Raw genomic sequence first — 25989 nt, 5'->3', positions numbered from 1 at the left:
GCAGTAAACAGCCCAAAGCCCCAATAAATCATTATTCTCTGTGGCCAAATTTGTCAAAAATGATTGCTGACCCCTAATATAGTATAAAATCAACTGGATTGCTATATATTAAAAACAAAGTATTGGGGCTTGTGCTGGGATGCCCCAAATATGGCCCAATTGCATACAGATTACTTTGAGTAGGGGCTTCCCTTGTGACTCAGCTGGTAAAGAATCTGCCTGCAGTGTGGGAGACCTGGGTTTGATCCCTGGTTTGGGAAGATCCCCTGGAGAAGGGAAAGGCTACCCACTCCAGTATTCTGGCCTGGATAGTCCATGGGTTTGCAAAGAGTTGGGCACGACTGAGTGACTTTCACTTCACTATTTTGAGTAGAAGTTTCTGGAGAAGCAGTTGATGCAGGTGGAAAATTAACCCTTCCCTGTCTCCAAGAGGCACAGGAAATAAATTTCCCCTGAGAAATGTGCACCCCTTGCCTCTGGAGGTCAAAGGACACCCTTACTGTTGGAGACAGATAATTGAGCAGAGAAGCCTGTGTAAACAAACTGTAATTCTTTATAAATTTACTACTATAAGCCCAAAGTTTATTTAGATTCTTCACTAATTGAGCACCCAAAGCCTACAGTTCTTTGTCCTGTAAATTCCTCACAAATGTATTATTTGTCTAAAAGAGATAAAATGTGTCTGTTTTGGCCACTTCTTTTGTCCCATTTCTGTGAGACCTTGGGCTTCCCTGATGTCTCAGACAGTAAAGAACCTGCCTGTAATGCAGAAGACCTGGGTTCAATCCCTGGGCCAGGAAGATCCCCTAGAAGAGGGAATGGCTACCCATTCCAGTATTCTTCCCTGGGAAACCCCACAGACAGAGGAGCCTGCTGGGCTACAGTCCATGGGGTCACAAAGAGTCAGACATGACTGACTGCCTAACACTTTTCATGCATACAAATTAAAATTTGTTTCTTTTTTTCCTGTTAATGTGTCCTGTGTCCATTTTCTTACTAGTCATGCCACAAAAGCTCAAGAGGGGCTGGGGGAAATCTTCCCTTTCCTGACAAAGTAAGTATCCATCAGAGAAAGAACATATAAAAATCATAAATAATAAGCAAGTGCTAAGATTTCATGTATTAATCCTATTTACCTTATGTAGAGAAGAGAGTCTCTTAGAATGACTATTAATTTGATTACTACTTACATTTATATTTCTTAAGATAATGAAGTAAGTAAAACCTCTCTACTAATATACATGATTAGGGCACTGAAAGATGATGCTGTGAAAGTGTTGCACTCAGTATGCCAGCAAATTTGGAAAACTCAGCAGTGGCCACAGAACTGGAAAAGATCAGTTTTCATTGCAATCCCAAAGAAAGGCAATGTCAAATAATGCTCAAACTATCACACAATTGCACCCATCTCACATGTTAGTAAAGTAATGCTCAAAATTCTCCAGGCTGGGTTTCAATAGTATATGAACCATAAACTTCCAGATGTTCAAGCTGGATCTAGAAAAGGCAGAGGAACTAGAGATCAAATTGCCAACATCTGTTGGATTATTGAAAAAGTGAGACAGTTCCAGAAAAACATCTACTTCTGCTATTGATTACACCAAAACCTTTGACTGTGTGGATCATCACAAACTGTGGGAAATTCTTAAAGAGATGGGAATACCAGACCACCTGCCTGCTTCCTGAGAAGTATGGAGGTCAAGAAGCAACAATTAGAACTGGACATGGAACAACAGACTGGTCCCAAATCAGGAAAGGAGTATATAAGGCTGTATATTGTCACCCTGATTGTTTAACTTATATGCAGAGTACATCATGTGAAATGCTGGGCTGGAGGGAGAACAAGCTGGAATCAAGATTGCCAGGAGAAATATCAATAACCTCAGATATGCAGATGACACCACCCTTATGGCAGAAAGTGAAGAAGAACTAAAGAGCCTCTTGATGAAAGTGAAAGAGAAGAGTGAAAAAGTTGGCTTAAAGCTCAACATTCAGAAAACTAAGATCATGGCATCTGGTCCTATCACCTCATGGCAAATATATGGAGAAATAATGGAAACAGTGAAATATTTTATTTTTGGGGCTCCAAAATCACTGCAGATGGTGACTGCAGCCATGAAATTAAAAGATGCTTACTCCTTGGAAGAAAACTTTGACCAGCCTAGACAGATTATTTAAAAGCAGATACATTACTTTGACAACAAATGTCTGTCTAGTCAAGGCTGTGGTTTTTCCAGTGGTCATGTATGGATGTGAGAGTTGAACTATAAAAAAAGCTGAGCACCAAAGAATTGATGCTTTTGAACTGTGGTATTGGAGAAGACTTTTGAGAGTCCCTTGGACAGCAAGGAGATCCAACCAATCCATCCTAAAGGAAATCAGTCCTGAAAATTCATTGGAAGGACTGATGTTGAGGCTGAAACTCCAATTCTTTGGCCACCTGATGCAAAGAACTGACTCTTTGGAAGACCTGGATGCTGGGAAAGATTGAAGGTGGGAAGGAGAAGGGGACAACAGAGGATGAGATGGTTGGATGGCATCACTGACTCAATAGACATAAGTTTGAATAAGCTCTGGGAGTTGGTGATGGACCAGGAGGCCTGGCATGCTGCTGTCTATGGGGTCACAAAGAGTCAGATAGACTGAGCGATTGAACTGAACTGAACTGAGGACATTGAAAACACAGTAAAGGGTACTTAATTTTACCAGATGTTAGTTTGCATAATAATGCTTTCATTTGCATTATTCTCTTGTTCTTGCAGATAACTATGTTTTAGGCAGGGTTGGTAGTTTTAATTTTTATTCTACACTGTGAAAACTGAGTTTTACATTGTCAGAAATGGTTCTCACACCCTTTAAACAACACTGGATATGGAATTTGTTACAAGGCAGTCAGAAAAAATTGTTTTCAGTCTGACAGGTAACATTATCTTTGTTCTATTGTAACTTTAAAAATATTTATTTAATATTGGAATACAGTTGGTTAACAAAGTTGTGTTAATTTCAGATGTACAGCAAAGAGATTCAGTTATACATATACACATGTCTATTCTTTTTCAAATTCTTTTCCCATTTAGGATATTACAGAATATTGAGTAGAGTTCCCTGTGCTATACATTAGGTCCTTGTTTTTCTATTTTATATATACATATACATATGTGTATGTGTTAATCCCAAACTCTCAATTTATCTCTCTTCCTCACTCCCCTCATAACCATAAGGTTTGTTCTCTAAATCTTTGAGTCTATTTCTGTTTTGTAAATGATTTGTACCATTTTTTAGATTCTGCATATAAGCAATGCCATATCATATTTGTCTTTCTCTCTGTCTTAGTATGATTATGACTTTGGCATGCATCAGATATTACTTCATTATCCTACCAGTTGTTGCTTTCTGCTTTGTCTCTGCAACCTGATTAACTCAATTTGGAATTTCATCTTTTTCTGAGTTCATTCTTGTGCTAATGGCTGCTGATGCCACTTTGTCTCAGATTCATCTCCTGATTGTGTGACCAGCCTCAGAAATTTTGCCATCTCATTTCTGCTGTCCTCAGCACTCAGGTCAATAGTGTGCTTTCATAACAGATGAAGAAACCAAGGCTCAGGGAGCTTAACTGAATTACCTAGTACTACACTACTAGGGGCTTCCCTGGTGGTTTGAATGGGAAAGAATCCACTTGCAATGAGGAGACTTGGGTTGGATCCTTGGATTGGGTAGACCCCCTGGAGAAGGGAATGGCAACCCACTCCCGTATTCTTACCTGAAGTATCCCATGGACAGAGGAGCCTGGTGGGTTACACTCTATGGAGTCACAAAGAGTTGGACATGACTGAGCAACTATCACATTCACACTACAAATAGGTGACAGGCTGAGGATTTTAACTTTTGCTTTTCTGATACTGTAAGCAGCTTTTGGCAGGAAAGAGCTCCCTGCAGGAGGTTCCTTTGTCTTGTCACTAATCTTAAACCAGAGACACCCTCCCCCCCCCCCCTGCCCCCACCCCATGCTCTTCTCATCTTTGGCCCAAGCACATCTTTCAAGTCTTTTGATCACACAATGCCTTGCCTAACATGTTGGTTCTTTCCATAGATCAAAGAAGTGAAAATGAAGAATAAGTAATTTACAGATAATCAGATCTCTTCCCCAGCTTTCCCTTCAGTAATCTGGTGAACAAACTATGTAAATAAGACAGCACACACAGAAAGATCACAAGAATGACAAGTATACACACAGTGGTGGGTGGTGATGGTTCTGACCTCTCATCTCCATCAATTACTGAGATTACTTCATCGTTTCCCTTTAAAAATGTTCATGGCCAAGCAGAATATTCAGGTTTTTTTTTTTTTGCAGACACCAAGTCCACCATCTCCCCAGATTGATAACATTTTGATTAAAAGCAACTTTCCTCTCTACCAACAGTTGCTTCTCCTGAGTATTGATTTTTGAGCAGCCATCAGCCAGACCTGAGCTTGATAGCTTTGATAGCTTAATACTATCAAACTGTATGCTGCTTATCTTATTAGCTACACTGAAAATTATAGTCTTGACTATGATTAAACAGTGCTTTGTATTAATTCTAATAATGGTGTTTCTGGAGCTCAGGCAACTTGAGCTAACTTTTCCATGTCAAAGGCAAAGAGCAGTGGGTTTAGGAAATTGTCAAAGTGACCTTCTCAGTCAGGTCCAAGGATCATCTGTATTCTTGCTAATTGTCCCTTACCCACTAGTTGTTCCATCAACTAGGAGTTAGAACATCATCACATCATGGGTTACCTTAAAGTTTTGTCTAATACAGTTGTATGCAGAGTATTTAGCATAGGCAGCCTTACTACTGAAGGAATATGTGATTGGGTGAGTGTTGAGCCAATTTATTGATTAATATTGTGCTTTGGAACACTATAGATTAAATGAATCAGTCAATATATTATTCTTATTACTAAACACAAATGAGAAAAGACATTAATGAAACAATCCCCTGCAAGCAAAGCTTTTAAACATTTAACAAACACCACTTTCATAAACTTGTGTATCCTGGGAATTCCCAGGTGGTGTAATGGTAAAGAATCTGCTTGTCAATGCAGGAGATAAGGGATAGGTTGGGAAGATTCCCTGGAGGAGGAAATGGTAACTCATTTCCATTGCCTGGGAAATCCCATGGACAGAGGGGTCTGGCTGTCTACAGTCTGTGGGGTTGCAAAGAGTTGGATACTACTGAGCAACTGAGCATGCACACATTGCAATTCCTGAGCAGTGTGGTAACATGAACACTTGCTTCTATGTGCTTCACCCAGAAAATGTTAAACAGGGCCATTCTTTGACCAAGCTGTGAAGTCTCTTAGATTTGTTTTTGTGAAGGTACTACTTTGAGGAATGATTTGATAGTCAGTTCTTTTCATGTATGTGTTGACTGCTTCACCATATTTTCTTGCATCAATTCTTTCTCATTCACAAACAATTCTTGTTTTTAGCCAGGGACTTGACTGTATGCCTGCTGACTCTAAATCATGAAATAAAAGGTCTGTCCCTTATTACAGGCATTATTAAGAAAGACAATCATCTAATAGCATATTTAGTTTCATTAAGTGCAATAGGCATTATGTACCCATAGTGATTAGGTACCCACAGACAAATAAAGCAGCAGTTAAAAGCATGCATTCTGGAGTCAGACCAGCTGAGCTTAAATCCTGGATCCGGCACTTACTGGCTGTATGTTCCTAGGCAAGCTGCATCTTTATGCCTCAGTTGTTTAATCTGTAAAATGGAGAAATGGATAGCAGCTTTAGACTCATTGTGAAGATATGTGAAAAGCATGTGGGACACAGATCGGTGCAGAGGTGAGCACTCAAGGAATGTTAATTACCATTATAGATGACTGTGCTAGGTTAACATGGTCAACAAAACCAATAAAAACATAGTGAACCTGTACTACATTTACTGATTTTGACTCATACTCTGGAGTTTGCCACTTGTTCTTGTCTTTTTTCCCCTCTTGCTTACATAAATCTGTAGGCCAAGTATAGAGCCTAGACTGACCCATTCTCTAAGATGGGCAAATTTCTGAGAGCTGTGATGTCAACTGTAATCACCACTAGCCATATGTGGCTATTAATTAAAATTAAAATTTATATTAATGGAAATGGAATAGAGCAAAATTCAGTTGCTCAGTCAATTAGCCACATTTCCAGAGCTCAATGCCCAGATGTGGTTAGTGGCTACATGGTGTTTAGTACAAATATTGAGCATTTCCAATTTAGCAGAAAGTTCTATCGGGTAGTACTGATAAGAGTTTGGAAGGGTACCAGCTCTCTTGCTTCATCCCAGTCTGCAGCTAATATAAATAGCTTCTTGAAAATTGGTTGGAACTTTGAATCAGTCCCTATGGACCCATTAGATCAAGATTATGGCAACATAAATTCTATGAAAAGATCAGTCACTAACAAACATATGAAAATATTCAAGCTTATTAGAAACAGAAATTAAGACAATGGACTTACTTTTGATTCTCCAACTAGAAAGATTAAAAAGTGGTCAGGTTTAATGCTGATAAATGTTCAGTGAAGCAAGAATTTGTGGGTGTATATTTTGGTAAAATTTATCTGTCATGTGATTTATCAATGTATATTAAGAGGCTTAAAATTGTCTATATTATCTGGCCCTATAATTGCACTTCCTAGGACTTTAATATAAGAAAACAGACATACTTGCAAGATTCAACACAGAGGTTCTCACAACAACATTAATTATAACAGCAGTTGGAAACAACCCAGGTGTCTTACAATAGGAATAGAGTTAGGTCAGCTATGACTTGGATATATTGGGATGCTGTATATCCACTGAAATGCTAACGTTAATGAAAATGTTCTTGTTTTAAAACATAGGACATACTCATGTAGAAATACATGAAGAATAATATTTAATACTGCATAGCATGTTTAAATAAAATATCTTTAGGAAATGGTTGAAAATAAACTAAAACATTAATAATGATAATATTTTAATAGTAATAAAATATTGATCATGATAAAGTTTTCAGGAATGGCATGTGATTTATTTTTTTATATTCTTTTGTACTTTTAAGTTGTCTACAGTGTACATGTTGGTGCTTTTGTCATCAGGGAACAAAACCACAATAATACTTGGAAACTGTTTAATGCGGATAGTTTAAAGTGAATCTAATAGTACTATAAATACAATCAATCAGATGAAAGTTTAAAATAGTCAATAACTATTTATTGGGCACATCTTCTGTATTATGTCCTGCTTGAGATGCTTAGTTTAAAAAATAGAACTGGGCATTAAATAAAATTACATTAGCAGGAATAAGTAACCTGATTAAGGTTTTTGTCTATAATATTGGCATATCCTACTAGGTTATGCTGTAGAAACAAATGCACCTAGCACTGTAGTCACACACAGCAGAGATTTATTTTTGTTGATGTTACTTGTCCCTTAAGGGTGGCTGGGATCCATGTCCTCTTCTTCAATGGGGAGACCAAGGCTAACAGAGCAGCCCCTAACTGGAACACTGCTGACCTGAACATGGCATAGGGAAAAAAGGGAAGATGGAGCCCATAATGATGTAGCTTCTGCTATGACAGAGCTTCACACCCTTTATGTTTCATTGGCCAGTGCAAGTTACAGATGTAAGCTTCATGTCAGTGGGGTGAGGGGTACAATATTTCTGCAGGAGAGGCCAGAGATGGAGGTGACTGATGTGGAGAAGCCTGAACCACTTTGAAGATGACACATTCATTACACTCAGCAGTGGAGATTTTGATTCTACAGATACGTCTCAGGAAGTTGAACTTTGAACAGTGGTCATCAGAATTTTTATGAGTTCAATGGAGGGACCCAGGTTTAGGAATAATTAACTAGAGTATAAAAGTTATTACAGGGCTTCCTTGGTGGTCCAGTGTTTAAGAATCTGCCTGGCAATGCATGGGACACTGGTTTGATCCCTGGTCTAGAAAGATCTCACATGCCACGGGGCAATTAAGCCCGAGTGCCACAACGGCTGAGCCCGTGCCCTGAGGCTGCCACTACTGAAGTTTGCACGCCACAGAGCCCCTGCTCCACAATGAGAGGCCACCGCAATGAGAAGCCCGTACACCACAAATAGAGAGTGGCCCCTACCCCTGCAACTAGAGAAACCCCACGCAGCAGTCAAGACCCAGCATGACCAAACATAAATAAATATTTTAAAAAATTATTACAAAAAAAAAAAAAAAAAAATTATTACAATCGGCAGCAGTCTTGAAATAAGAGTAATTACAGGTTTTTATTGGTTGAGGCTTGCTACGTGGACCAATGTAATTGTCAAGACTTCCCCCTTTCTTCACAAAAGTATCCCAGTTTATATGATAAATAGTATGGCCACCCTAAGAATAATTCATTATTAAAGCAGGAGAGGATATAGTTTCTCCTGCTTTCTTTCACGTGGGCTTAGCCCAGTATAGTCAATCTTCCCCAGGCCAATTCTATAAACCATATCTTACTGATTCTGATGGATGGCATGTCACAGAAACTCTAGTCCTGAGAGACCCTCAAGGTTCACTGACAAACTATTTCTAGGAGTCTCTAGGGATGGGATAGCTCACATTTTCTCAGAAAGATAGCTTTCTGTGTCCTTTTCATTATTGTGATACGCTGTATCACTGGAAAAAATGATTGCCGCCCATGTCTACAGAAACACTTGCTATCAGGCGCCTCTCCACCCACCTGTGGAGCAGACACACGTGTCACCCTACTGATGGAAGACTGGCTGTGACACTTGCATGACAGGTGAGTGTGAGTGCAAGTCCCAGTGCCACTTTAGAACCATCATGCAGTCCTGCTTTCTCACTGTTCTCTCTGCTGCAGGCACAGAATGTTCCAGATAGAAGATGCTCCTGGATTCAGCCTTGGTCTGGAAACAAGAGGATGTGCACCAAAGCCACACCAAACCTCAAACAAGACAGGGGTCTTTTTGAGTAAGCCACTATCATTCCCTGGTGGCTCAGACGGTAAAGCGTCTGCCTACAATTTGGGAGACCCAGGTTCGATCCCTGGGTTGGAAAAGATCCTCTGGAGAAGGAAATGGCAACCCACTCCAGTATTCTTGCCTGGAAAATCCCATAGACGGAGGAGACTGGTGGGCTACAGTCCATGGGGTCGCAAAGAGCTGGACACGACTGAGTGACTTCACTTTCACTTTCAGTATCATTCTAGGGTTAGCTGGCAACGCAGCCTCACTTAGTGGAAACTGGATGATGCAGTTGTATTTTTCATTTTTTCTCTTCCATGCCAGTTCTCCATCTTGGTCAGTCTCTGATGTCATGAAAGTTGCATATGGTTTTGAAAAGTCACTGATACCCTGAATCAGCTGGGGCTGCTACATTTGGATTGCCTGTAATTACACCCGAACGTCTTGCTGCACATCTTCTGGGCCGAGCGGGCATGGTTTAGTGCTATTTTTGTGAGGTGCTTCCTTTCTTTGTGACATTGTTTTTGTCTCTCTTCAATCATTTTGTTCTGCTGGGGGTGCCTCTAATAGCTTTCTGGGCCCCCCATTCAAGATACTCGGTATTCCATCCCCACTGGGATCAGTGGTGAGTCCAAGAGTGAGTATGTGATGAAAGTCTTCTCTGGGGCTCTTGTTTCTAGCTAACATGGAAGATGCTTTTCTTAAGATATGTGGGAGGTGGTTGGAGCTGCTTGTGAAGTTTCACCACCTTGTGGAGATAGCCTAGATGAGGGCAGGGAATGAAACCAGTCAAAGCAGAGTACAGCTGAGAGTAAACGACAGAAAATATGGGGAAGCAGAGGTAGTAAGGACTAAGCTGGCAGGAGATGGGGAGAGAGAAAAACAGAACACCCACCATTCTGAACTGAGTGATGCCTAAGGCCACTCCCTACTGTCTCCCTATTGATACAAACTGAAAAGCTTCTATTTGTCTCAAGCTGGTTTGTGTTGGGTTTTTGTCTCTTGAAATCAGAGATACCTCACTACCACACAAGTGTGAAAGGGGGAGCCCTGCAGAAGTTCCCCTGTTGTGCACACCTGCTGATACCATCCGCTCCACAAACACAACAGAGCCTGTGATTCATCCTTTTGGAAGCTGGGGCCATCCTGCTCCCCTCAACACTGTGTAACACCAGCTACAGAGAATGGCTGCTACTCCAGTGTCTGACTGGGATTTTAATGGACAGACGTTTTGTTCTTACTTGGCCCTTGTTCTCCTTTTGGTTCAAGCAAGTGACTAGGTGAGATGGATCAGAGGGACAAGCCCCGTATAGTATCCAATTCCAAGTTCCAATGCTATTCATCATAGCTTTTTTTTTTTTTTCAACTATTAGCTAATTCCCTTTTGAACAGGATGTTGTTTCTGATTTTGCATTTTCCTTTCTCAAATGAGACCTCTTGTTATTGTCTTTACAGCTTCAACTAACAATCCTGCAGTAGGAAGAGTGAATAACAGAGTGAGCGCAGCCACAGAGAAAGCAGGAAGCATCTCTGTCAATGTCATTAAAGACTGAAAAACAAATTAGGGATGGAGACGCAATAAATGAAGGCAGTAAAGAAACATGATTACTAAATTCAATGTGTGAGTCTTGAATCAATCCTGGATCAAAAACCTGAAAGCAGCATAAAGGATCTTATTTTAACAGTCAGGTAGCTTAAATTCAGACTCAGTAATTGTAACAGGGAAGACCAACTCTGACTCCATATTGTATCTGTGTCTTTTACTTTAACCTTTTATTTTTGCTATAAGTTAAGAATGTGCCCTACAGCCTGAGATATACAGGAAGCCCATTCTCAAGGCTCTGACCTTTAGAGGTATTATACTCTTCCAGTAACATAGAGATAAAAAGTTGCAGAACACAGGATAACATTTGTCTTGTTTGAGGTTTACAGAAACCTCACGACCTAACCCATGAGGACAGCTGCAAGAGCTAAGGATTCCGGCATCAAGAAGTTTGCACCAGCCAATCACCTTCCCTTTAGGTATAAAAGAAGAGTGAATTCTAACTCAGGTGATTCTTTGGGACATAACTCCACCATCCCAGTCTGTTCTGTGGGCTTTCCTTATAAATTCTCTATTCCTTACCCTAGCCCTTCATTTCTCAGTTTATTGGCAGGAGCATATGAGTTGAGGCTCAGTAATAGTATCATATATTTATTGCTGTGCAACCAATAAAAGCTAAGTAACTTAAAAAGTAATTTGTCAAGTTTCTGTGGATGGGTTGGGAATTTCCTGTTGGCATCGCCTGCACTCATGCAGGCAGCAGGAGGGACCACTGGGTCATGGACTCCTCTGTCCACAAGCCCTTTATCCTCAAGCAGGGTGGACCAGACTCTCTCTGTGGCTCCAGCAGCCTTCCAAAAGGAATGCACAAAGGTATAGTAGATAACAGTTTGGGGACAAGGTTAAATTTTATGAATGTATTAGTTATATTGTCATGAAGCACAATATCCTAGTCTTTTTTTTTTTTTAATATCCTAGTCTTAAGCAAAAAAAGCTGGATTAGTTAAAGGTAGTGTGACATGATTTGTGTCATGACTGGTGGAATTTTCTTTCAGTTACTTTAGGGAAGAAGGGAGGGAGGGAAGTGGTAGGTGGGGAGAGGCGTATAAAGAAAGATGGAGAGAGAGAGAGCGAGGGAACAAAATGCTGGCAACTATGCAGGTCAGGAAGCAACAGTTAGAACTGGACATGGAACAACAGGCTGGTTCCAAATAGGAAAAGGAGTACGTCAAGGCTGTATATTGTCACCCTGCTTATTTAACTTCTATGCAGAGTACACCATGAGAAACGCTGGGCTGGAAGAAGCACAACCTGGAATCAAGATTGCCGGGAGAAATATCAATAACCTCAGATATGCAGATGACACCACCCTTATGGCAGAAAGTGAAGAGGCACTAAAAAGCCTCTTGATGAAAGTGAAAGAGGAGAGTGAAAAAGTTGGCTTGAAGCTCAACATTCAGAAAACTAAGATCATGGCATCTGGTCCCATCACTTCATGGGAAATAGATGGGGAAACAGTGGAAACAGTGTCAGACTTTATTTTTTTGGGCTCCAAAATCACTGCAGATGGTGACTGCAGCCATGAAATTAAAAGATGCTTACTCCTCGGAAGGAAAGTTATGACCAACCTAGACAGCATATTAAAAAGCAGAGACATTACTTTGCCAACAAAGATCCATCTAGTCAAGGCTATGGTTTTTCCTGTGGTCATGTATGGATGTGAGAGTTGGACTGTGAAGAAAGCTGAGTGCCGAAGAATTGATGCTTTTGAAACTGTGGTGTTGGAGAAGACTCTTGAGAATCCCTTGGACTGCAAGGAGATCCAACCAGTCCATCCTAAAGGAGATCAGTCCTGGGTGTTCATTGGAAGGAATGATGCTAAAGCTGAAACTCCAACACATTGGCCACCTCATGTGAAGAGTTGACTCACTGGAAAAGACCCTGATGCTGGGAGGGGTTGGGGGCAGGAGGAGAAGGGGATGACAAAGGATGAGATGGCTGGATGGCATCACCGACTTGATGGACATGACTTTGGGTGGACTCTGGGAATTGGTGATGGACAGGGAGGCCTGGGGTGCTGCGATTCATGGGGTCGCAAAGAGTCGGACACAACTGATCGACTGAACTGAACTGATTAGCCTTAGATGAGGGGCATACAGCTGTTTGTACTACTATTTTTGCAAAATTTCAAACTTGAGTTTGTTGTACATGTTGTCAGTAGGTTTGAAATTTTGCAGTGTAAAACTTGGAGGAATTAAAAAGAGCCCCTGGCAAGCTTGACCAAGCACACCTCTCCTCCATCTTTGGGATCTGGGGTTCAGTAGGTCTGAGATCAGCCTGAGTAATATGCACTAAGGTGACTCTGTGATTCCATGGTCCACACTTTCAGAAACACTACCCTATACAGAACTAAGAGAGGTGCATATATTTTCTAAATTACAAGGAGGACAGAAGGTCAGAGAATACAGATTACGTAGGAAAAGATTGGGAAAAAAGGAAGTTACTAAAAATGAAAGACAGAAGATGAAAGAATTGAAATAAACCCTTGTGTTTAAAAGGATAACTATAAATGGATAAAACTCATTTCTTAATTAAAAAAAAAAAAAACTTTTGTACTGGATCAAAAAGCAAGACTCAACTATATGCTGCTTACATGCAATTCATCTAAAGTTAAGTGAAAAAGTATATTCAAAGATAAAAAGATCTTTTATCTTCTGTAATGAAGATCTAGTTAACTAGTAAATCTCTTTGAACTAAGTAATATAACATCAGAATTCAAGAAGCAAACCTACATGTAATACAAAAGAAAGTTAATAGAAAAATAATTCTTTCAGGGAACATTAACTGATAGATTAAATTAAGAAAACAGACTTGTTTAAAGGTGATGAAAAAGATAATAAATAAGATTGATTTAATAGGTATATGCTGAATTTAATAGCTTTAGAACAGTTATGACATCTTATTTTCAAACTTTGTTAAGTACTTATAGAAATAATATCCTATCTTAGCACACAAAAAATTCTTAAATATATTTTAATAAATATAAGATATAGATTACCTTAATTTTTTGAAAAATAGAAATTATAAAAATTGAAAGCTTTAAACACCTGGAAAATTTTAAATGCTACCTTAATTATTGTTGTGTAAAGCAGGATACTGAAATTCATGGTACACAATTTCTAGAATGAAAATAAAACTCTAGATATCAAAAATTATACGACTTGTCTAAAATCATGTTGCTAAAAATATTAGTAAACCTAGGAACTTATACTTACTAAAAAAGATAGAGCAAAATACTGAATTGGAGGCATTCAAAATATTGAAGAGAATTAAAATGATTAAAACAAGTATAAAAGATAAGTAGAATTCATTAATAAAACCAATATCTGATATTATACTTTAAAACAATAATAAAATACAAGATCATGCAATAGCACAACCAAAATGTTTTTTAAATGTGCAAAGATATTAAATGCTCTTGAATAGAAAGACTATTTGAAGTTTATATACTGAATTTTTCAAATTTAACATTAAAATTAAATCTGAAAATTCAGATACTATCCAATAAATATATCAGCTGACATCTCATTGCTGTTGCATGTGTTTGCTTGAAACTTTATAGACTTATTCTAAATTCATCCATAAAAATAAAGATGCAAGAATAGCCTGGAATAACGTGAAAGAGAATAACGAAGATAATGGACAAGCTAAACAATTTTAGTCTATATTGTTAATATGGTAATTACAATTCTGTGGTCCTAGCACAAAAAATGATTACATGATCCAGAGGTTGATTCAAGTTCCTATAGGAATCTAGCATTTCTAAAAACATTTCTGAACACTGGATAAAAGAAGAATTATTTGGCAATCAGTGCTGAAATAACTCATGAGGTGTTTGGAAAAATAATATAGATAAGTCTTCACCCCTCACTCTAAAATTGACTATTTGTAGATTAAAATTTTAAATATGAAACATCAAAATGAAAGTGTAAGAAAAAAAAATCACAGAGATTAAAAACAAATTATCCTGAGAGTGAGACCAAAATCCGTTAAATGGAGGCATTTGATACTTTTGCTGCTGCTGCTGCTGCTAAGTCTCGTTAGTCGTGTCCGACTCTGTGCGACCCCATAGACAGCAGCCTACAGGCTCCCCCGTCCCTTGGATTCTCCAGGCAAGAACGCTGGAGTGGGTTGCTATTTCCTTCTCCAATGCATGAAAGCGAAAAGTGAAAGTGAAGTTGCTCGGTTGTGTCCGACTCCTAGGGACCCCATGGACTGTAGCCTACCAGGCTCCTCCATCCATGGGATTTTCCAGTACTGGAGTGGGGTGCCATTGCCTTCTCCCTTGATACCTTTACCATATAAGAATTAAATGTATGGTCAGTTCAGTTTAGTTCAGTTGCTCAGTCGTGTCCGACTCTTTGTGACCCCGTGAATTACAGCACCCCAGGCCTCCCTGTCCATCACCAACTCCCGGAGTTCACTCAAACTCATATCCAATAACTTCAGGGACACCAGACAGAGTTGCTGAGCCACCTAATGCCAGTTTTTGGCTCTAAACTTGTAGGGAAAATATGTATATATATATATTTATATATACACACACAAGACCTTCATGAGGATATAAAACCTCTCCCTATTCTCTTGGGGAGCAGGGCACAGTTCGTGAGGCACTGTGTTAATTGTTCAGTCGTGTCAGACTCTTTTCGAGTCCACGGACTGTAGCCTGCCAGGCTCTTCTGTCCATGGGATTCTGCAGGCAAGAATACTGGAGTGGGTTGCCATTTCCTTCTCCAGGGGATCTTCCTGACCCACAGATCGAATCCGGGTCTCCTGCACTGCAGGCAGATTCTTTACCTTCTTGAGGTGCTAGCCTGCTACATACTCCCCTTTGCCAGGCAAAGATAAAGCCATTTTTCTATTTCCTCCAAACTGTCTCCATATATATATATATATTATGTGAGGGACAAGGGGCTATGATTTTGACAACAATTACACCAAAGAGATGAATTCTTTTACTAAACAAAGGTATCCTACAAATTATGTTTAGACCCCAAAACTTCCTAGGAAAAAAATCAACAACAGGAGCAAGAAGAAATCACAAGAAAGGCAATACAAGGAGCCAATACACATAGAAAGGACTGATCAGTTCTGTCCACATATTAATGATCACTTAGACACATTTAGTGGTTTCGATGCCATTTTAACCACATCGCGTTGGGAAATAAGAAAGAAAATCCTTTTAGCAAGTGTATGGAGAATCTTAGCAGTGTTAAAATATAGTTACAACTTTTTGCAAAGTATTGTGAAAATATATACAGAAATTTTAAGTGTGTAACTATCTCATGATACAGTAATTCTACTGGGAATATGCCTTGTAAACAAATGTAAGTGTATCACAATATACAATATATATGGAAAGATATTAATGGCAGCATTTCATTTAGTAACAAACAGGAAATGCTGGGACACTGTGTGTGTGTAAGAAAGAAATTGACAGATTGGGAGACAATGAAAGCGTAAATAAAGGTGCTATTTAATTCACAGTTTTGTACTTTTGATCTTTCACTATTTTAAAAACAAACTTGTTTTACTGATAAACAAACCAACCTACTTAAACAATATCTATGTCCATTTTGGAGAGAATTTAGATGGACAGCATAGGTTACATGAAAAAAAAAAAAAAGAAGAAGAACCAGAATCTTGTTCTACAAATAAATTTTAAAAACTCCAACCAATATGAATAGCAATTTATGTTGATGTGCTTCTTTCTCTTGGACAGGTCAGTTGCAATCAGACTGGACTGTTTTGGCTCTGCTGGATTTTTCAGAGACTTTTCTGAAAAGTTTGCCTGAATCAAGCAGCTGAGGCTGTAGAACCCAAAAAACACACAACACATGAGGATAATTACATTTTGCCCCTTTCATTCATGAACTTGAAACATCTTCTCAGGAGGAGAAATCAATCCCACACAGCATCGACATTAAGCAGTGATTGGGCACTTAGAATTTTTGCAGCGGTCATGTAAAAGACACCCACATAAAACAGCACAGCATGTGGAGACAGCCTTGTTTCTGCAGAAAATCTTTCCTATACAAAAGTGTCCAATACCAAGTTGCCAATAAAATGCACAAAAACCTATTAGAATATATTGAGAGAGTTAATTATATGTATTTTTTCTAACCACATAAGAAATATATCATGCTGCTAAGCTGCTAAGTCACTTCAGTTGTGTCCGACTCTGTGCAACCCCATAGACGGCAGAGAAGGCAATGGCACCCCACTCCAGTACTCTTGCCTGGAAAATCCCATGGATGGAGGAGCCTGGTAGGTTACAGTTCTTGGGGTCTCGAAGAGTCGGACACGACTGAACGATTTCATTTTCACTTTTCACTTTCATGCATTGGAGAAGGAAATGGCAACCCACTCCAGTGTTCTTGCCTGGAGAATCCCAGGGACGGGGGAGCCTGGTGGACTGCTGTCTCTGGGGTCGCAGAGTCAGACACGACTGAAGCAACCACAGCATAGACGGCAGCCCACCAGGATCCCCCATCCCTGGGATTCTCCAGGCAAGAACATTGGAGTGGGTTGCCATTTCCTTCTCCAATGCATGAAAGTGAAAAGTGAAAGGGAAGTTGCTCAGTCATGTCTTGACTCTTAGCGACCCCATGGACTGCAGCCTAGGCTCCTCCATCCATGGGATTTTCCAGTCAAGAGTAAAGGATCATAGTTTCATGTTAAATTTGAAGGCCTTATTACTAAGACAACACTTATATGTGACTTTGGAATTTCAGACTTGAGGTCTTCTATAGGAAGCAACACAAGATGATGTAAATGAAGAGACAGGATTCTGAATGACATTTATTGCATAAATGAAGAGAAATTAAGATGCTGGTGCATAGTCGCTCAGTTGTGTCTAACTCTTTTCGACTCCTTGGACCATAGCCCACCAGGCTCTCTGTCCAAGGGGATTCTCCAGGCAAGAATACTGGAATGGGTTGCCATGCCCTCCTCCAGTGGACCTTCCAAAACCAGGGATTGAACCCAGGTCTCCTGCATTGCAGGCAGATACTTTACCATCTGAGTTACCAGGGAAGCCCCAAGATGGTGGAAAATGTCTCAGTTTCTGATTTGAGCATTTGAGGCATGTCCAACTTCCCTATCTCAGTGGAATATATTATGCAGTAATTTTCCACTAGGCATTTTGGAGTTGGAGCAGACATCATGTTCATTTGCTACCCACTTTCCGTCAAATAATTCACTTTAGTAAGACATTGTTCTGTTCCCTGGAAATAGAAGCTGAGGACATGCCTTCCTGAAGCCAGTGATGGCAAAACCCTTCAGAATCCATATTTAGAATCCATCCAAATTCAGCATACGATTACTTAATAACCTATTTGGAAAACATTTCTCTCTCTTGGTTGCAAAAGTTTCTTCAAAAACAGCAGGGCAAGTAGTCCCAGGTCTCTTTGACCTAAAATGTCTAACAAAGCTCAGGAATTATTAGAACAATTTACAGAACCCTGAGGCCACTCAGCCTGATGATTTGATAATGATGTTTCTGTCACTGGGGCAGAGAATGTTGAGACTCCCAGCTCAGTATTTACTTGCAGCACTGGCTGTGAGAACTCTTCTATGTCCTTAATATTCTTAAGTAACACATTCTTCTGTTTGAATAATTCTAGGGGTGGATGTATTCTGCGATGTGTTCAAACTTCTAGGAAACCAAATGATAGAATGCAAATAATGTTATAAAGGTGTGAAAACTTTAAGAAAGCAGATGTTACAGTGAGGATTTGATTGATACATATAAGATATAGGAGTGTTGTTCTTTAGTCGCTAAGTCATGTCTTTTGGCCCAATGGACTGTAGCCCGCCAGGCTCCTCTGTCCAAGGGATTTCCCAGGCGAGAATACTGGAGTGGGTTGCCATTTCCTTTTCCAGGGGATCTTCTTGACCCAGAGGTTGAACCGGCATCTCCTGTATTGGAAGGCAGATTCTTTACCACTGAGCCACCAGGGAAACAAACAAACAAAAAAATTACATTTTAAAAATATAGACTATCACAACTAAACCTACACTGCCCTCTGGTGGTCAAATATGAAAACATTTATACAGTTGAATTAAACGAATGATTATTTACACATACGGAAACAACTAAAGGTAAGGCAACCAGGTGCCTCATTTTGTATTTTTAACAACTCACTTGACCTGATTATCAAGGTTGAATGGCTTCTTTATGAAGACGTCCCAATTCTTCATTTTAAACTTCATTATAGAAGCTTTATGTAGTAAATTGTAATTTACTGAGTAATACTACTTACATACTGGGGATTTAGGTATTTATACATGTGACAAATTTACATGTAGTAAATTGTAATTTGCTGAGTAATACTGAGTAATACTACTTACATACTTGGGATTTAGGTATTTATACATGTGACAAATTATGCTGAAATAATAAGAAAATATGTTCTTCAATTTGTTACACTATTTAAAGAGTAGATGGTGAATTATTTAATGTTTTAATTTTATCATGCATATTAAAATGAATATTTTAGGAATACAGACACACAATTATCATGGTATGTCAGGTCATAGACTTAATCCAGCAACCAAACCTAGTGTTCTCTATTGTTAGATAATTTTTCTGATTAACAGTTTTAAATTTTTCTAATTTGAACTTTACTACTTGCACAATAAAAAATATTCATAAAATATTTTAAAAATACTTTTGTTTATTTATTTATTCACTAGGCTGCACCAGGTCTTGGTTGCAGCATGTGGAATCTAGTTTCCAGAGCAGGGACTGAACCCGGGCCCCTTGCATATGGAGGCAGAGTCTTAGCTACTGGACTGCCATGCAAGTACCAAAAAATATTGTTTTAAAAGGAAAAATGTTAAATCAAGAGGAATCAGTTGATATGTCCACAGTTTCATTGCTGGTTGTATGTAGGTGTCCTGATACCATCCAGTGGTTTTGTCTATAGTCTTCAAATTCTGATATATTCTCTGTTGCTAATAAAAATGAAAGCAGGTTTCCTCCAAACCTGCTTTTCATTAAAATGTGCTCTTGCAATTTGCTTTCAGTCACATCTCAGATGCTAATTGCTTTGGGGTGAGTGCTCAGGTGCTTCAGACCTCAAGCCTCAGAGTTTCTCAAGAGTTGTTCCTGGTTGCACTTCCCAGCATGTCTCGGGGGTCACTACTGAGTGTCCACTCTTAATGGAGGATGTAGGACAGATGAAGAAGCTTCTCTGTACATGTGTATATGCCGAAAACCAGTGGAGAACTATCTGCAAGGTCAGACCAGGGCAACTACCCACTTGCTCTCTGCCCACCTCCCTTCCTCACACCACAGACTTTGTTAGGACGTGGATAAGAGACAAGTCAGTCTGTGTGGACTGTGCTGATGCCTCAGTGAAGAGGCATCTGACTTTTCTTAGCCATGTCCTATCACCCTGCAAATTACATAATTTGCCTCAATAAAAGTAGTCCTCAAATTTGCCCCAAAGCCTCTTTCTCTTATTATATCATATTTTGAACCAAATAAAAAAAAAACACTATTTTGAACATAGGTTTAATACAATTTCTCCCTGAAATTTTATGGAATTTTATCACATACTAAAACATTTTATGTATTTGAAACATTTATCATGAATGAGTTGACCACCAACCTCTCAATGCTGTGACCACTCACATAAATGACAACTTACTCTGCCCCTTTATATTTCAACAGCTTTATGTCAGGTTTCAGCTGAAAGATAAATTATACACAGAGAAAATATTGTTTCCTTTTTCAGATTGCACAAATTTCTTAAAAGGCTGAACCACATTTTTCACATGGTTTCATGTTTAATTCTGCGGAGTTGAATTTGACTTTAATATAAGCGAGTGAAATCTGAAATAATATCAGACCAGATAAGATCCAGAGGAAAACTTCCTAAGAATTGCATATTCTTTTGTGTGTTTATAATAAGCATATTTTAACTATAGTCTCAGACATATCACAAGCAATCTCTACCTATCAGTATTACCAAACAGTGTATTCAAGAATTTAAACTCAAGTTCTTTTTATGATTGAGGGGTAAAATATGATTGAGTATGAGAAAATATTCTCCCATATGTGTGATGGTTAATACTATGTACCAACTTGGCAGGACCACAGGGCGCTCCAATATTTGGTTGAACATGACTCTGGGTGTGTCCTGTGAGGGTGTTTCTGGATGAGATTGGCATTTGAATGGCAGAATGAGTGAGGCAGATTGGGTGGGCCTTATTCCACCCACTGAAGGCCTAAATGGAATAAAAGGCTGAGTAAGAGAGAAGCTCGGAGAAGGCAATGGCACCCCACTCCAGTACTCTTGCCTGGAAAATCCCATGGACAGAGGAGCCTGGTAGGCTGCAGTCCATGGGGTTGCGAAGAGTCGGACACGACTGAGCGACTTCACTTCCACTTTTCACTTTCGTGCATTGGAGAAGGAAACGGCAACCCACTCCAGTGTTCTTGCCTGGAGAATCCCAGGGACGGGGGAGCCTGGTGGGCTGCCGTCTATGGGGTCGCACAGAGTCGGACACGACTGAAGTGACTTAGCAGCAGCAGCAGCATGAGAGAAGCTGGGCTTCCCAGGTGGTGTTAGTGGTAAAGAACTTACCTGCCAATGCAGGAGATTTGACAGATGTGGGTTTGATCCCTGGGTCGGGAAGATCCCCTGGAGGAGGGCGTGACAAGTATTCTTGCCTGGGGAATCCCACTGACAGAGAAGCCTGACAGGCTATAGTTCATAGTGTCACACAGGGTCGGACACAACTGAAGTGACCTAACACGCACAAGAGAGAAGCCACACTCTCTGCCTGTCTCTGGGTTGGGGCAGGGGTCTTCTCCTGCCTTGGGCAGACCTGGATTCAGACCAGAACTTATTATAGCCTTGGTTTTCCTGGTTCTCTGGCCTTCAAACTCAGGCTGGGCTTGACAACATCAACTCCTTTGTTTTCCAGGCTTTTGGACTCAGACTGGAATTACACAAGCCCTCAGGGTCTCTGGGTCACCAACTGCAGACTAGGGACTTAGCCTCATAATCGTGTGAACCAATTACTTATAATGAATCTCTTTTACATAGTTATGTACAGGTAACTCGAGCACTGGTATAAACAATGATGAGTGAGTCATCAGATCAGATCAGTCGCTCAGTCGTGTCTGACTCTTTGCGACCCCATGAATCACAGCACGCCAGGCCTCCCTGTCCATCACCAACTCCCGGAGTTCACTCAGACTCACGTCCATCGAGTCAGTGATGCCATCCAGCCATCTCATCCTCTGTCGTCCCCTTCTCCTCCTGCCTCCAATCCCTCCCAGCATCAGAGTCTTTTTCAGTGAGTCAACTCTTCGCATGAGGTAGCCAAAATACTGGAGTTTCAGCTTTAGCATCATTCCTTCCAAAGAAATCCCAGGGCTGATCTCCTTCAGAATGGACTGGTTGGATCTCCTTGCAGTCCAAGGGACTCTCAAGAGTCTTCTCCAACACCACAGTTCAAAAAAATTCTGTGTTACATTTTATTTTTCACTTTACTCAGAATCCTTATAATTATCTTCCACAGAGACAGTTTGTCTTCAATAGGAAAAAGAAAGCGACATAGCTCCCACATGAGTACATCAGTAGCCAAAAAACAATTGAGTTCACGTCAGTGTCCTGTTTGCTAGAAGGATCTTACTGTCAATATCAAGAAACTTTAGACAAAGTTCTATTATTTTTAATAGAACATAAAATTCTAGTAAAATGAAGTTCTGTTATTTTTCTTATCTAATTCCTGTTTCCTATATGGAGATGTCTGCCTAAGATGCTTTACACAACATCCCAGATCATCAGGTTTATTTCCTTTTTAAAAATGAAAACCAAACAAATGGAAAATCATTTGACACATTTCCTTTTCATAGAGGAAGAAAGGTGTGCCCTCTCTCACACTAGGATGAAATGCACAACTCTGTTGAGGCAAAAACAGCCACTTTTTCGGACCTTCACAAAATGTAATTTTCTACTTATTCTGTTTGCCTTGCAGTTTAGCCAACATCTTTATCTTAGTAGTAGTATTGCCAGGGCTAAAGTTCATAGTTTGCATTTGTGTATCTTATTTTGTGCAATATATTGTATGCTCACTGGGTTAGAGATACCTGAGTTAGTTGCTTAGGGGTGTGTGCTCTCTTACACACACCCCTGGTGGCTATCAAGTCTGAAATTAAGATCTTGGCAGGGCTGTGTCCTGGAGGGTGTGGGGAAGAAGTTCTTTCTATGTCTGTCTCTTGGTTTCCAGTGCCTTCCAGCAATCCAAGTCATCTCTTGGCTTGTATTGCTTATGTCTCTCTTATCTCTCCTCCCTTTTAAAGTATCCTTTCTTGTGTTCCTGAGAATGCCAAATAATCCTCTCCTCCTCTTATAAGAGTTAGAGTCCATATTAAACCCAGGATGACCTCACTGTGAGATCCATAATTTAATTAAATCTGCAAAGACCTTATTGCCAAATAAGGTCACATTCATGGGTACTGAAAATTAGGACTTGGACATACTTTTTGGGTAGTCACACTCAACCTGGTATAATGCCTAATTATTATCTGATATTGCTGTTTATGAAAGTGTGACAGAAGAGAAGTTTCAGTAATTTAACCTGCTACAATTTAGTAACAGAATGCTTACCAGAGGGGTTCTGTTTCTGGCAAAGATGAAATAACTGAAGGCACATGAATCTTCACACAATAAAGAAATTTAACATGAGTAAAATATATAAAATATTGGGCCATAGGCAGGACAAGACTGTGATACCTGTTATAAAGGGAAACAAGTTGAGTCCTACAATTTTCCAGTTTTACTTCCTGGAGAGAGTTTGCAGGCTTTAGTGCAGTAAGGGGGAAAACAAACAGACCCCAGCAATCTTCCTGAGTAGACAGAGATAAGAATTTGGGAATGTTAAGGTAGGTACAGTAAGTAGGATTAAGTACTAAAAGTTGGGGAAGGGAGAGAGTGAGATCGAGAGACCAAGCAATATCCAGGGAGTTTCTCAAGTCTTCAGGTCGCTAAAGTGTTGGAGACTGGGCAAAGAACCAGAGAAAAGGTAAAAACAGGTGGGGAAAAAAACTCCAAATGACCTAGAGTTTGGGAGATTTCTGGTTCACCACTGCCAAACAAAACAAAAAAACCAACCTCCCCCAATACGAAAAACCTAACAAAGAACAAAAAAATCAAACAGCGTGAAGCCACCAAAATTCTTATAGTATAAAAGGATCTGAGTATCAGAGTACATAAGAAGGGTAATAAGTTCTGAACTATAACGTAAAGATATTCTTCAGAGTATATGGTAAAAAAAAAAGTCACTTTTCCCCCCTATGTGTCTACACTGTGCTATGTTCTTGAGATATAAAGATTAATCAAACACCATTCACATTTCATAATAATTTAAACTATCAATTGCCTATAAAGCTCATATAATTCTCAAATAAAGGGAGACAAAACAGCTTTCTATGTCAGAAAAACTTAGAGGTGAGTTTCATAATTCAGAACTTTATGGTATATGGGAAAGACAAACTTATAAACCCTTTAATTATGGAAGGTATGAATGAGTTAAGAGTACTTACAAGTACCTTGTTGGTAAGAGAAAAAGGAAAAATAGATCTCTTTCTTAGCTGTGTCACCTCACACTGGTCAGAATGGCCACCATCAAAATATCTACAAATAATAAATACTGGAGAGGATGTGGAGAGAAAGGAGCCCTCTGACACTTTTGGGAGAAATGCAAATTGGTGTACCCACTATGGAGAACAGTATGCTGCTGCTACTGCTGGTAAGTCGCTTCAGTTGTGTCCGACTCTGTGCAACCCCATACACGGCAGCCCACCAGGCTCCCCTGTCCCTGGGATTCTCCAGGCAAGAACACTGGAGTGGGTTGCCATTTCCTTCTCCAATGCATGAAAGTGAAAAGTGAAAGTGAAGTCGCTCAGTCGTGTCCGACTCTAGAGACCCCATGGACTGCAGCCCACCAGGCTCCTCCGTCCATGGGATTTTCCAGGCAGGAGTACTGGAGTGGGTTGCCATTGCCTTCTCCAGGAGAACAGTATGGAGATACCTTAAAAAAGTGAAAACAGAGCTACCATATGATCCAGCAATTCCACTGCTGAGCATATTTCCAGAAAAGATGAAAACTCTAATTTAAAAATATATACACAGCTCAATGTTTATAGCAGCACTGTTCAAAATAGCCAAGGCACGGAAGCAAACCTAAACATCTATCAACAGAGGAATGGATAAAGAAGATGTGGCACGTGTATACAATGGAATAGTACTCAGCCATTAAAAACAAGAGATAATGCCATTTGCAGCAACATGGATGGACATAGTCAATCCTAAGGGAAATCAGTCCTGAATATTCATTGGAAGGACTGATGCTGAAGCTGAAACTCTGATACTTGGACCACCTGATGTGAAGAACTGACTCATTGGAAAAGACCTTGATGCTGGGAAAGATTGAAGGCAGGAGAAGGCATCAACAGAGGATGAGATGGTTGGATAGCATCACCGACTTGATGGACATGAGTTTGAGCAAGCTCTGAGGGTTGGTGATGGACAGGGAAGCCTGGCATGCTGCAGTCCATGGGGTTGCAAAGAGTCACATGACCGAGCAAATGAACTGAACTAGATGGACATAGAGATTATCAAATTAAGTGAAGTAAGTCAGACACAGAAAAACAAATATATAATATCACTTATATGTGTATCTAAAAATAATGATACAAATGAACTTTACAAAACAAAAACAGACTCAGACATAGAAAACAAACTATGGTTATGGTTATCAAAGGTGGGGAAGGGATAAACTCGATATATACATACTACTATACATAAACTCAGAGAAGGCAATAGCACCCCACTCCAGTACTCTTGCCTGGAAAATCCATGGACAGAGGAGCCTGGTAGGCTGCAGTCCATGGGGTCACTAGAGTCGGACACGACTGAGCGATTTCACTTTCACTTTTCACTTTCATGCATTGGAGAAGGAAATGGCAACCCACTCCAGTGTTCTTGCCTGGAGAATCCCAGGGACGGGAAGCCTGGTGGGCTGCCATCTACGGGGTCACACAGAGTTGGACACGACTAAATCGACGCAGCAGCAGCAGCAGCATACATAAACTAGATAACTAATAAGAACCGATTGTATAGCACAGGCAACTCTAGACAATACTCTGTAATGACCTGCATGGGAAAAGAAGCAAAAAAGAATGAATATATGACTGAGTCACTCTGCTGTACACCTGAAACTAACACGATGTTGTAAATCAACTCTACTCCAATATAATTTTTTTAAAGAAGAAAGAAAGGCATATAAAAAAGAAAAAATAGCCAGTGTCTTGGAAGACTCTATGAGGTTCTCCAGAAAACCATGTGGAGTGCTGTATTTGTGACTTATACCTGTAATAAGTAGTAAGTTGGGGTCAGGCTT

Source organism: Bos mutus, chromosome 17 (genome assembly GCF_027580195.1).
Source record: "Bos mutus isolate GX-2022 chromosome 17, NWIPB_WYAK_1.1, whole genome shotgun sequence".
In the NCBI taxonomy this organism is placed as follows: Eukaryota; Metazoa; Chordata; class Mammalia; order Artiodactyla; family Bovidae; genus Bos; species Bos mutus.
This window is presented reverse-complemented; position numbering follows the sequence as displayed.